The sequence below is a fragment of the Cricetulus griseus genome, chromosome 5 (assembly GCF_003668045.3).
Source record: "Cricetulus griseus strain 17A/GY chromosome 5, alternate assembly CriGri-PICRH-1.0, whole genome shotgun sequence".
Lineage (NCBI taxonomy): Eukaryota > Metazoa > Chordata > Mammalia > Rodentia > Cricetidae > Cricetulus > Cricetulus griseus.
In genome coordinates this window covers 69,457,479-69,470,933 of record NC_048598.1, presented here as the reverse complement: position 1 = coordinate 69,470,933, position 13,455 = coordinate 69,457,479, and the positions used below count along the sequence as shown (strand labels likewise).

At 50.4% G+C, this 13,455-nt stretch overlaps 1 protein-coding gene across 1 annotated transcript in view; it reads right to left on the bottom strand.

The window, feature by feature from the left end:
- Gli2 (GLI family zinc finger 2) overlaps positions 1–12,706 on the bottom strand; it is a 227,399-nt gene extending 214,693 nt beyond the window's left edge. The window contains exon 1 of the mRNA XM_027417815.2: positions 12,301–12,706. The gene's annotated coding sequence lies outside the window, so the exon portion shown is untranslated. The remainder of the gene's footprint in view (positions 1–12,300) is intronic.
- Positions 12,707–13,455: the final 749 nt, after the last annotated feature.

Below are 13,455 nucleotides of genomic sequence, written 5' to 3'. Positions count from 1 at the left end.
CCCAGCTCCCCCACTAGATTAGAGAAGCCTGGGATTTCAGCTGCTGGGTGCTAAACCAGGCTAGCAAAATGTGCCCGTGTGATGAAGTTTAATCAGCACCAGGCACCTAACAGATGTTCCCGTAAGTGTCAGCTGATTGGCTGATGGATTATACAAGAAACTCCTTTTGATGGCATGGGCCAAACCATTTCAAACACAGGGAACAGAAAGACACTTACGGCTTCCAGGTGAGTATGTAAAAAACCACTACCTGCTGTCATACTCCACACCAGGGACCCCTAGATACCTAGATACCCCCTCAGCAGCAGCAGCTTGGATGTCAGCCAGCAAGGACACCCATAGGCAGGCTTTGCTGGTGACCATCATACACCCAAGGTTCCCCATTAGTGGCATTTTGACATTGTGACATTTGGGCGGGATAACCTTTCATCATGGTCTCTACCCACTTGATACTATCCACCCAGCCAGCTGTGACAAAATGCCACATGACCTTATTAGATATCCTTGGCCTGGCCTTGCTCCCAGCTGACCTTGGCTGCTCCCTCAGAAGCCTTTAGGAGCTACTAGTAGGACAGGGTCCCAGTTAATGGATGTCCGCAAAACAACACATGGGTAAGAACTTAAGAGACAGGTAGGTCTAGAAGACCTGGCTCCAGCCTTCCCACTGTTTACTTTGAGCAGACCATTCAGGCTTTGCTTTGGGTCATTAACCCATCATATATATACTAGATGAGGGATGGCTGGGTGAAGGGAGGTGAATGGATGGAGATCTATGCATAGACACCTCTCTCTGCCCCATCCTTTTTGTTGTTGCTTTAAAGCAGGGTCTCGTGTAGGCCAGGCTGGCCTAAAAACTCCCTTTGGAGACAAGGATGGATGTCTTAAATTCGTGCTCCTCCTGCCTCCACCACTTTGCCTCCCTCACAGATCTCCCCTTGGGGATCTGAGTGGAGCACAACTCCATACATGCAGTCAGGTGAGAGTCCTGCTCTCAGACCCAGTGGATTCTGACAGCCACTACCTGATCAATGATGAGACTTGGTTCCTACATCACAAATTCAGCCTATCAAATAGTTTCTTCTTGAGCTTCAGTGGTAACTCAGACAGTGAAGTGCTCACTTTGTAAGCATCAAGGCCTGAATTCAATCTCCAGATCCCATGTAAATATCTAGGTGTGGGCTGGCAAGATGGCTCATTAGGTAATGGCCCTTACTGCCAAGCTTGTCAAACTGAGTTTGATTCCTGAGACCCCCCAAGGTGGAGAGAACTGACTCCCACAAGTTGTCCTCTGACCTCCACATCCCTACAGTGGCACTCATGGCACACACACACACACACACACACACACACACACACACACACACACACAAACCAGATTTAGACACAAAATAAATAGGCAAACATAGTTAAAATAAAATCAAAAGTCAGGTGTGGTGGTACAAGTTTATAATCCCAGTGCTGGGAAAATGAGACAGGTACGTCCTTGAGATTGGATGGCCTGCCAACCTAGTAGACTTGAGCTTCAAGCTAGTGAGGAGCCCTGTCCCACAAAGGGTTAGACAGTATCTGAGAGCAGCAGCTGGTATTGACCTCTGAACTTTACAAGAATCTACACACATACGTGCACCCACAAATACAGGAACATTCATGCATATGCACACACCAAGACAAAATGTTTTCTTCTTTGATTTGTTCCAGAATTTATTACTCATGTGTACTTCTGGTCTGTGAACAGACCACAGTGCCTGATGGTGTATATCAGAGCACCCCAGGCTAACCCATTTGGGCAGAACCTCAGGTGTTAAAAACACTCTGCTAGTTAGTCAATTTAACTGCCAGTTCTACACAACCTATTATCACTTGGTGAGAAAGTCTTAATTGAGGAATTATGTAGATCAGGTTGGCCTGTGGGCATGTCTGTTGGGGATTGTTTTGATTGTTACTTGATGTAAGAGGATGAAGTCCACTGTGGGTGGTACCATTCCCTAGGTAGGGACTCCTTAACTGTTTAAAGAGATGAGTGAGCAAAGCAAGCAACATCCATGCATTTATTTCTCTCAGCTCTTGACTGCAGATGTGATGTGACGATCATTAAGCTCCTGACACCCTGACTTCCCCACGATAGTGAGGGGAAACTTGGAGTCATAAAGTAGACCCTTTCTCTCCTAAATTGCCTTTTGACAAAATATTTTATGGCAGTAACAGAAATGAAATTATGGGCCAGGTGCTGGTGGCGCATGCCTTTAATCCCAGCACTTGGAAGGCAGAGGCAGGCGGGTCTCTGTGAGTTCGAGATCAGCCTGGTCTACAAGAGCTAGTTCCAAGACAGCCTCCAAAGCCACAGAGAAACCCTGTCTCAAAAAAACAAAGCAAGACAAAAAACAAACAAGAAAGGAAGGAAAGGAAAGGAAAGGAAAGGAAAGGAAAGGAAAGGAAAGGAAAGGAAAGGAAAGGAAAGGAAAGGAAATTGTGAGGAAGCCTCCACTTCCACAGCCATCAGGACTGCAGCAACTGCTGAGGCCACCATTCCAAGAACATTCATCCTCAGGTGAACTGTGCTGACCAGAAGGCTGATCTTCCAGTCTGGACTCTACTCCACGAAAGATGTCGGACCCTAGACATCACTTCTTTTTGCTATGTTGGTCCACAAGCAACTCAACTCTCACTTAATCTGCTTGACCATGACATCCACTCCAGAGGCAGTGGACAAGGTGGGTGAAATTCTCCCAATCTGCTGATAATGCAGTCCTGGCCAGAGCTGAACCTGAAGGGGACAATATGGCCCCAGTTAGTAGAATACTCACTACGCATGCCCTAAGCCCTGCCTTCCCATCTCTAGCACAGCATACATCAGGCAAGGTTGCACACGCCTATAATCGCAGCACTTGGAAGTCAGAATATCTGATACTCGACCCCTATGAAAAGCTTGTCCAACCCTTCAAAGGGTAGTGACCCACAAGTTGAGAACCATTGCTCCAGGGTATAATGACTGGTTGGTGGGGGTGGAATGGCCATGGGGACATGACCATTCGAGGACGCTTTGAGACACACGAGACCCTGTCTTTAAAAAAAAGAAAAAAAAAAAGTAGATCTCCCATCATCCACCTTGATAAAGGCCCACTGTGTCAAACTTCTAATGTAGTAGTCTCCCCAGGGCCTGAGAATCTGCACACTTAATGGGCTTCTCACCTGAACCTCATCCAAGTGGCCCAGGAGCCCCACTTGGAGACAATCTATGAAGTTTTAGCCTCGGATTTGCTGCTACTCCCTTATTTCTCTTTGTAACCTTACTATGTCATTCCTATTTTGAATTTGAGAGGTGCATGTTTATGTGTGTGTGTGTTGTATGTACAAGTTCATACAAGTGTGCCTGCCCAAGTACAAGGAGGCCAGAGGTCAATGGCAGGTGTCTTCCTCAATTTTATTATTCCTCCGTGTGTGTGTGTGTGTGTGTGTGTGTGTGTGTGTGTGTGTGTGTGTGTGTGTGTGTGTGTGTGTGTGTGTGTGTGTACTAGGTATGTGTATGTGGGCTGGAATGCTGAGGTCAGAGGACAACATTCAGAAGTCAGTCCCTTCTAGCATGTGGACACTCTGGATCAACTCAGGTCTTCGGGATGGCGGCAGGCACTTTACCCACTGAGCCATCCTTCCACTTTATTCTTCCAAACAAGGAGCTCATCAATTTGGCTAGGCTGGCCTGCCAAAAAACTCAGATGAGCCTGTCTCTTCCTCCTCCAGAGTTGAGATTACAAGCACACATTGCCGGCCCTGGCTTTTATGTGGACACCGGGGTTCTAAGCTCAAGTCCTCATGTTTGCAGGTACTTTGCCAACTGAGCCACATCCCCAGCTCCACTTCTGACTTGTGTGTGTATGTGTGTGTGTGTAGACAGGGTTTCTCTATATCGCTTTGGAGCCTGTCCTGGAACTTGCTCTGTAGACCAGGCTGGCCTCGTACTCACAGAAATCCGCCTGCCTCTGCCTCTCAAGTGCTGGGATTAAATGAGTGCACCACCAACACCCGGCTGTGTGTGTGTGTGTGTGTGTGTGTGTGTGTGTGTGTGTGTGTGTGTGTGTATCTTAAGACCAGAAAACAATCCAATTCCCAGAAAGCTGGTGCTTACAGTTTTACTGAAATAAACGGATTTCCATATAAATATACATATCACACATCTCTCCTCACATTTGCCAGTACAAAGAGCCATGGAACAGACTATATTGCAAGTGTAACCTACTATATTATGTGTATTACACACTTCATCTTCTCTAGACAAACATATCCCGGTTCACTTCCGCCCCTCCCCTCCGGCTCCTCTCCTCATCTGCATACCTAGAGGCTTGACTTGCTCTCTCCTGGTATAAACAAGGCACTGCATGTATACCTTGTCCCTGGACTGCACCAGAGCTGTCCCCTTACCTTGATCTCTCGAAGACAGGAAGGGACAGCCCTAAATATTCTGTCCCTGCCTGGACACACACCATGCATCACAAAGGCACAGCCCAGGGCTGTCTGTGGAGATGTCTGAGTGATAGGCCTTCAACCTGTCACTGGATGGCTGCAACCTCAATTTTTTTTGAAAAGTCAAAATGCTGCCTTCATCTTTAAAGATCGGAGACATATTTATGTGTCAGCCCTTCCTAAACTGCCTTCATCTTTCAGAGGGGTGTGAAAGTGCCATCAGTGACCAAATGGCCATCACTGTCCCCATGACCATTCCACCCCTACCCTAGCCTAGAGCATCAGTTCTCAACCTTTGGGCCACAACCCTTTGGGGGGGGTTGAACAGCCTTTTCACAGGGGTTGCATATCAGATATTTAAATTATGATTTATTACAGTGGTGAAATTACAGTTACGAAGTAGCAACAAAAATAATTTTATGGCTGGGGTCACCGCAATGTGAGGAACATTATTAAAGGGTCTCAGCATTAGGAAGGTTGAGATCCACTGCCCTAGAGATAGCCTGAATTCTGAAGCTGCAAGAGGGACCAACCGGGGGAAGGCAGAAGCAGATCCCTTGCCACAGACTTCAGTTTCTCTGCCACCAGCTATCCCTACCACCACCCTGCCTCCCTCTGATCCCTGGTGAGTGTCGCCCTGGAAGCAGGACATGATGGGGTTAGGGAGAACAGACTGCAACTGCCAACAACTCCCCCTTCATGATGTGATGTTAACAGTCATATCAATAAGATCTAAATAAGAGACCAGACACATCGGTAGGGATTTTCTAGATTAGGTTAATTGAAGTAGGAAAGCCCAGACTAAATGTAGGTGATACCATCTCATGGGATGGAGTCCTAGACTGCAGGGGAAAAAAAGAAATCACAATCTAAGTACCAGCATCCACTGCTCTCTCTCTCTCTCCCTCTGCTTATGTGTGGATGCCACATGCTCTTACACTCGTCATTTCTCTGCCTTGATGGACTGCAACCCCTGGAACTGTGAACCAAAATGAACCCTTCCATCCTGACGTTGCTTTTGCGAGGTGTTTGGTGAAAGCAATGAAGAAAGTAATATAGACAGAGTTTACACACCTCACCCAGCAGTAGCGTGGCTTGGTCTCTTAATCTTCCTGAGAGCAACACAAGAGATTGGGCCTGATTTCTCTACAAAACCCATCCATCTACCACTCTTTCTCTCTGCTTCTACTAGTCCCTAAGGAAAATGCCCTATGTAAGAAAAGAAATTCTATGAATTGCCTGGGTGGTCCTCCAGCCCAATTTTCCACACCATTGCCACCTCATAATCAAGTACTTAATGATCAACTCTTCAGATGGTTTGAAGTGAGAGAAACCCACGGAGGCATGAGAACCCACCCCACAACCCCGCTCCTTCTGCCCAGTAATGTCACAGTCGCACTCCTTGGCCCACACACTTGAAATTTACACCAGCGCATTGCTGTCTTCCCTCAGACCACACTGGGGCTATCCCTAGCTCCTAAGGTCAATGTTTGGCCAACGGCAGATTCTCAAAGCAAAGTAACAAACGAAGCCCCTTCCAGTCCTCCATCTCTGCCTACACTGCAAACATTTGCATACTAATCTCCCCATCTCAGGCTTAAAAATATGGACTTTTTTAAAACTCCCAACATAATGAATAAGCCTAAATATTAGAAGTTGAAATTATTAAGTAAATCATTCCACCTGCAAAGCTTCAATTTGCATACCATTAATTCATGATGCCATCTAAAACAAACTCATCACATTCTGTATATTAGAAGCTGATTTATGTAAGAATTGGGAGAAAAAAATCCTGAGCTCAAATTTATGCTGACATGATGTACATGATATAAAAGATTTTTTTCTTTCCTTCTTTCTACCATTCTTGGTGTGTGTGTGTGTGTGTGTGTGTGTGTGTGTGTGTGTGTGTGTGTGTAAATCATCCAAGCAACTGCAATCTAGCAAGAAGGGAAAGGATCTGAGGAAAGGACTGGCTTGTAGGAAGATGAATAATGCAGCTGCCTCCTGTGTGTGTGGCGGGCTCAGCCTCGTATACACACACACACTCCAGTTATTAATGTCAAGTATGCCAAAGATACGCTGGAAAATCATTACCATTCATCGCCACTAACCGCCATTAAATTTCAATCAATTCAACTTAGCACAAGTGTACTTGAGCGGCCCTTACAGTTTCTTATAAATGAGGCTCCAAAGTCGGCCTGACTTATTTCATTGTCCAAGGCACAAAGACAAGGCGCTAAGCAGGGGCTGAAAGGGGCCTATGCTGGGCCCCTCACGATGCTCTTTTAAAACATTCTGTCCTAAGTGTTCAAAGATCTTTTTCTGCAAGCTGAGAGGTTAGAACGAATGGACATGGCCCGAGAAGCACCCATTCCTCCCCAGCTTTGATGCCTTGTGAGAACTATAGTCTGCGGACGTTTTAAAGAAAGTTTCAACCACCACCAAAAGTTTGGTGGCCGGGTCTCTCTCTCATCAAATGCTATGGTTCTCTAAGCTTGAGCATTCCCGGAAGGCAGGAGGAAGGAGACCTAGGGGCAGGTAGACTGGGGACACCGTGCGGGCCCTGGGATCAGGTGACCATTGCGCCCCAGGCGGGCGCCACGACCTCGTCCTCTGGCCTTCTTCCTACCCCGCCACGAGCAGGGTCCGGGGCGACTCCCGCCACCCGCCGCAACAATGTAGCCATTGTTCGCGCGCCGCGGAGCGGGCGGGCGCGCAGGTGGGAGGCCGCGGGCGCTCGGGCACGGAATGTTCCCCGGACCGGGCGCGCTCGGCGCCGCCCGGACACGCGGCCTCCGCGGCCCCACCGGGACCGCGGAGCCTCGCGGGGCGGGGCGGGGCAGGACGGGGCGGGGGAAACGGCGGGGGTGGGGCGGAGGAGGGAGAGACAAAGACGAGCAGAAGGGCGAGGAAAGAAGGAATGAAGAGAGTAAGAAAAAGGAGGGGGTGCTGGGAGAAGGCAGAAGGAGAAGAAAGTGGAGAGAGAACAGGGAAGATGGGGAAAAGAGGAAGGGGAGAATGAGGATGATAAAAGGGGAAAGGAAAGGAAGGAAATAAGGAAAGGAAGGAAGAAGAGATTGGAGGGAGGGAAGGAGTGAGGGAAGGGGAAAAGGAGAGAGGGAGGAAAAACGGGGAAGAAGGAATAGGGGAGACACATAGCAGTCCAGAGATATTAGAGCCCAGTAACATTCAGGAAAGAGCAAGAGTTCACTCTCATACAGGGAAAGGGCTCCAAGCCACGCCAAGTCAGCAAGCAACCTTAATCACACCCGGGGCTTTGCTAATTACAGGGTGAAAGCCAGGTCTAGAGGTAGGGAGATACTTAACTGTCCCAGGGAAGGCCGAGGGCAGGGACTGGCTGTGAGGCTGCCTCTCCTCCACCCATGCCAACCCCTCAGAGCCTGGATCCAGGAGGAAAATGCTAGGGGCTGCAGCAAGAAGGATATGGGCCTCTAAGAGCAGTGTTTCATGTTCCTTTGGGTGGGAGTCCACTCTGTAACAGGGCCACCCTCCAGCCTTCCTGAGTTCCCTCACTGGAGGGCTGGGACCCGCTGCACCAAAGAGGTGATTCAGTCCCACTCCCCTGCTAATGAATAAAAAAGTTCGCTTTATTTCATTTGCTGGTTTTTGGTTCATTAAATTTTCCACAGATTTGCAGAGAAGAAAGCAGTCAATAAACGTGGACAAAAGTGACCGCATCCCAAAGGGCAGAGAATGGAAAAGGCAAGATAAAAGTGATAGCCGATCCCAGATTCACAGGCAGAGGACTGAGCAGGGGCTGCTGGAGGAATCTCAATGGGCCATCACCCTTCTTAGCCTGCCTCCCATTAGTACCAACTCATTCAAGACAATAGCAAAAGCACTAAAAGTGGTTTTCTTATGCTAATGGTGAAACCCAGCACTCAGTTAAAACACACTTCCCAGAAACCTGCCTTTTTAAAACACACATGTGAAACACACACCAAAGAAAAACAACCCCACATTAATTCGTTCTATTTAAACCCAAGACTCAAAAAACAAGTTAATGCGTACTGTCTGGTCACATCTTAAGAGAGTTATTTCCCGACACATGTATGTTATTTAAAAAGCCAGAGGGAAAAGCTAAGCAGAAACATTGACTTCTTCAGTTGTTGGAAGAATCTGGACAGTAAGCTACACTGTCATCCCTCTCCCCTCCAACCCCCCCCCCCCGTGTTTTCCCAGGATTTTAAGTACTTATGTGCCTTAGTGACACTTTTGTCACCCCAAAAAATCTAAAAACAATGACCAAAGTTTTCATTTTCCGAGTCCTTTAAATTTTCCATAAGCCCTCAGAGTTGAAAACCAAAAAATTACTAGTAGTGAATGAGGCGGTGTGTTTATTGAGAAGCCAGGGAAGCGTTAGAGGATGGCCCTCTTTACTCTAGGGTCCTATCTGGCAGATGCCAGTGCTGCTGCCCTCACCTCATACTTGCTATTAGCAAACGATATCAGAGCACTTATTCCCTGCCCCAAGTTCTTTAAAAGTGAGAGCAAGCTATGCACTGAACCTGGGGAGTCAGGCTGTGGATCCAATCACCAGTTCCGCCTCTCTGGATGCTCTAGAATCTGAGAATTCAGTCTTTTTCTAGTTGGCATTCTTCACGTGTCCGTGCCTCTGATGCTCAGTGAAAAGAAGAAAGGAGAGAACTGCTTCCCTGGGGTTCCCTTTCAAAGGGCCCTGGCCCAGCTGCTGCAGCTGTCCACAGTGAGGTCCACCTGGCCTGTGGCCCCTGATGTACCACTAGTTAACAGGCACTGTACAGGTAGACCTCTCACCCCCCAGCCTAAAGATGCAGGGCAGGTTGGCCCCACCTTGTTTCTTGTGGTTTGCACCAGAAAAGGCCAGCTGTACCCACAAGGTTTTAGGACTCTGTTTTTGAGCTTTTACACGCCAGCTGGGTGTGAGGGGTCACAACAGCTTTCACAGTGCATGCAACAACCTCGTGGTCTCATTTAAAGGGAATTGCTAGTGTCTGGGCACTGCCTGGAGGAGGTGCTGATGGAAGAAGGGTACTTAGTGTAGGCAAATATCCAATTTTGTCTGCCTGCTTGCTGACTGTCCCGGATTCACTAATCCAGCCCCAGGGGCTGCACTGTGTACAGCGCTCTTGTAGGAGTACAAAAAAGAGTGAAGTATTTGTGTATTTTTCAGTCTGCAGTGCAAACAAGCCAGCTACAGGACACAGCCCGAGACCCCCACAGCAACTAGGAAATGAGCCTATGATCAGTAACCCCATGGCCCCATTTTACGATTAAGCAACTCAAAAAGGCAACCCCTCTCAGAGCTCAATGCTCAATGTTCTCCCAAGGCCAGAAGGCCAGAGGAACATCTTGAGAAAGTGGAGCATCATGGCTAAGGCCATACAAACTTCAAGGTGGTCCTCCTTCCAAGGCCTGGTTTGAATTTGGAAGGAGACCTCAGTGAGTCCGAATTCTGTGCAAATCCCCACCACATCAGTTCCCACCTAAGAACAGAAACAGATTTATCAATCCCAGGCCCACCTAGTTCATGGATGAGAGGGATTTGTTCCTTGTCAGCTTCATCTCAGACACAGAACCGGGGTAACAGTGGATCTTCTACCGGGTTCCCTCCTACACAGGACTTTCTTCTGTGTTACTTTTAGCCCCCTCCCAATCAGGAAACACCTCATGTCATTTGGGGGACATACAAAACCATTCTAAATCTTCCTAAATATAATTAACTTAAAAATTCATCCAATGAGACAGTTTTCCATACGACAGCCTCTGAATATAAATTGTATCCGGAAGAGGCCGCTTCCAACTCTTGAAACCCTCCAGAGAGAAGCAGCAAGTTCCAGAAAGCGAAAGCAAGATGAAGAGACTCAAGGAGTGAAGCCTTTAGCAAGAGGGTGTCTGCATGGCCTAGATTAGCGTTCTGGGATTAGCGCCCCAGGATAGAACAGAAGCTAGAAGGCAAGAGCTGCAAAACTAAAGCATCAGAATGTCTCCCCCACGTTGGGAGTCCAATCCAGGTAGGAACACACTATATCCCCCCCACCCCCGCTCCAAACCGACTGAGCTCTTTCAGGGGCCGCTCCCAGGACGGGTGGGGCTAGTCCCTAGACACACGGAAGCCTACTCAACAAGGGAAACCGCAGCCAAGGTGAGGAAATGGGCGGGGAGGGGGCTCGAAGGAGAGGTGGCTAGAACAAACAGATAGCATCAGGGAGACTTGTGACAAGCCCGCCTATTCCGCCCGCTATCCCCCCGTGCTGTATATTTTGGATTTCACAGTTTATTTACTTTACTTTTTTGGCACCGAGCCCCCGGAGCATGCCAATACAATATTTGTTTAAACACTATTTTATGCCGCTTGCGAGGGAAACGTTTACTTTCAAATTCTCCAACATCCCCCAGAGCCTCGTCTGCAAACAGCATATGAGCATTTTACAACTGTTCCCTTTATCTGAAGCTGTGGGGATTAAACCTTCACACGCCCAGCGAGGGCGCAGGGGCAGAGGGCCCAGAACATCGTGTGGCCATCGTACTGCAAAGCTCTCCCCAAGATGAAGGGTGCCCCAACTTGGGAACAGAGGGGTACAGTACCCACCCCTTCCCAGCGTCTTAAAGACCAGACTACCAAGAAAGAAGTCTTTCCTACCCCTGATCCAACTGGGATCAGCCCTGGGAACCACAAGACAGTTACACAAAAGAGTCGGGATAGAGAGGCGTCCTGGGGGATCCCCACAACCTCGCTGCGCCTCTGTGGCCAGCTCACTTGAGGTGAGGCGCAGGGGCTCCATCCTCAGCTTCCCGGAGCTCTAAAAGTCACGTTTCCTAGGAAATGAGAGCAATTACTGCCGTACTGAAAAGAAGCTGAGTTGGGTGGACTTCAGCTACCAGCGCGGCGGGAGCCCTCTCGAACTCAACTCAACCACACGGTCCCTTCCCCCTATCCCGGGAGGGAAAAAACGCTCCCCTCTCTCTAAACCCTTAATAGGATTGGCGCCCAACTCTGTCCGCGCCGCTCCTCATCCATCACACACAGATCAAGTTGCAGTAGTGGATTTTTCAAATTCCTCAGCAAATATACTTGTTGAGAGATTGCTTGGGGGGCGCTAAGTGGGGGCTAGAATGAAAGTGAGGAGTAGGGGGAACCGATCCCTCGGCGTGGATCTACCGGAAAGTCAAGGAGATCTGGGGACCTAGAGTAGAAGAGGAAGGTATGGAAGCCAGAACCGAGGCCCAGAGTAGAAACTGGCGGCGGGGGGGAAGGGGTAGCAGGGTTCAACGAGGGGGAAGAAGGAGAGAGGAAGAAAGAAAAGACTGGGCTTCAGGACGCGGACTCGCAGCACGGAGAAGTGGAGAAGTCCAGTTGCCAAGTTCCCAAGTGGCGGGCGGCTGCGGCAGCACAACGCACACTCCCGCAGGCGCGCTCCCAGCTGCCCATCTAAGGGAGCCGCGAAGCATCCCAACCCCCACGGCGCCCCCAAACAGTCCCAGGCTCGGTGCCGTGCCACCGGTCAAAGAACTAAAGAACGGCCTACCAGAACAACCCCAAAAGAGCAAAAGGCACTTTCCCTCAGGTGGAGGACAGCAGTATAAAATCGGCCCCCGGCCACGAGTTCTGAGCCCCAAGATCCTCAAGCCCTGCGGCGGCCGGACCAGAGTAACAATCACGGTTGCCCTCTCTGCCCCTGATAAAATCGGTGTCAAATCTCGATTCCGGTAACCGGCCGAGAGAGACTCCGAAGACCGCACAGCATCCCAGCCGAGGCTGCCCGGTCTAGGAAGTGCTTTGCTACCACGAGCAAGAAAAAAAAAAAAATGAGGGTGGGGGGAAGGCCAATGCAACTTTACCGAGGAGACAAAAGTTTGCCTCTAGCACGCAGGTGGCCTCTCGGGCGCCGGGCAGTGGTTGCAGGGCCCCATCCCAACTTGGCTGGCGCGGGGCTGCGGAGTGCCGGGGCTCAGGCCGCCGGGGCGGGGCTGAGCAGGCAGAGGAGGGGACCAAGGCGGGCGGGGGACCCCGGCAGTCCCTAAGGACTCCGAGCCAGCAGCTCCGGGAGGCTGCGATGCGACGCGCGGCCCACGTTCCTTCCCCTGGCTCCTCCTCGCCTTCCTCCGCGTCCTCTGTAGCCGCCGCCGCCTCCCGCTCCTCCTAGAAGTCTCATTGATGAGAGGAGTTTGAAAAAAAGTCCGCGGAGCCGTGCTGCCTCGGCTGGCGAACGCCGGCACTCCTGCAATCCATCAGCGTCTCTCGGATGGCGCAGCGCCCCCGCGCGCTGAGTTTGGGCACACCCTGGTCGTCGCGTCCCCAGCCTGCCCGCCCCCGCCGCGTGCACCCCGCCCCTGGGGATGGGGGGGCAGACACCACCCTGGAGAGAATAGCCAGGGGCGATCACAGACTCCTCCACCTCAGTTCTGAGTAAAGAAAGCACCCCTCCTGGAAAGTTCCAGCAGGGGACCAGAGAACGCTGGGAGTTAGGAACTGGGGGGGGAAGGGGGGGCGGCGTCACAGAACGACCCAGATGCGGGTCTTGAGGAGCGGGACTGGGAATATCTCAGATTCCTCCACCCCAGTTCGGAGGAAATAAAGTAACCCTACTGGAAAGTTCCAGCTAGGGGACCAGAGCACACGCCAGTCTCCAACACTTTTTCTAAGGCGCCGGGGTGGGGGTTGCTAACTCAAGTCAGATGAGCTCCGGGGCTCAGGCGCTGCGACTGCTGGTTTCAATATCTGAACAACCCCCTTCCCTCCCACCCCTCTCAGCCCTCCGCCGGTTGTTCCCAAAACTCCCGGCTCCTCCGAGCGCCGTGGCAGGAGGAAGACACGTGGGATGGGAAGCAGGATTGGATTCACGAGGGCCCTCTTTGCTCGAGAAGCTTGTGCAGGTGCCCGGGGCCCCGGGAGCCCCTCGCCGCGGCTCTCTCACGCCTCCATCTGAGAGCACGCTGGCTACAAGTGACGCAAAGCAAGCTAGGATGCTGCATATGTTGTGTTGGGAGGGGGTT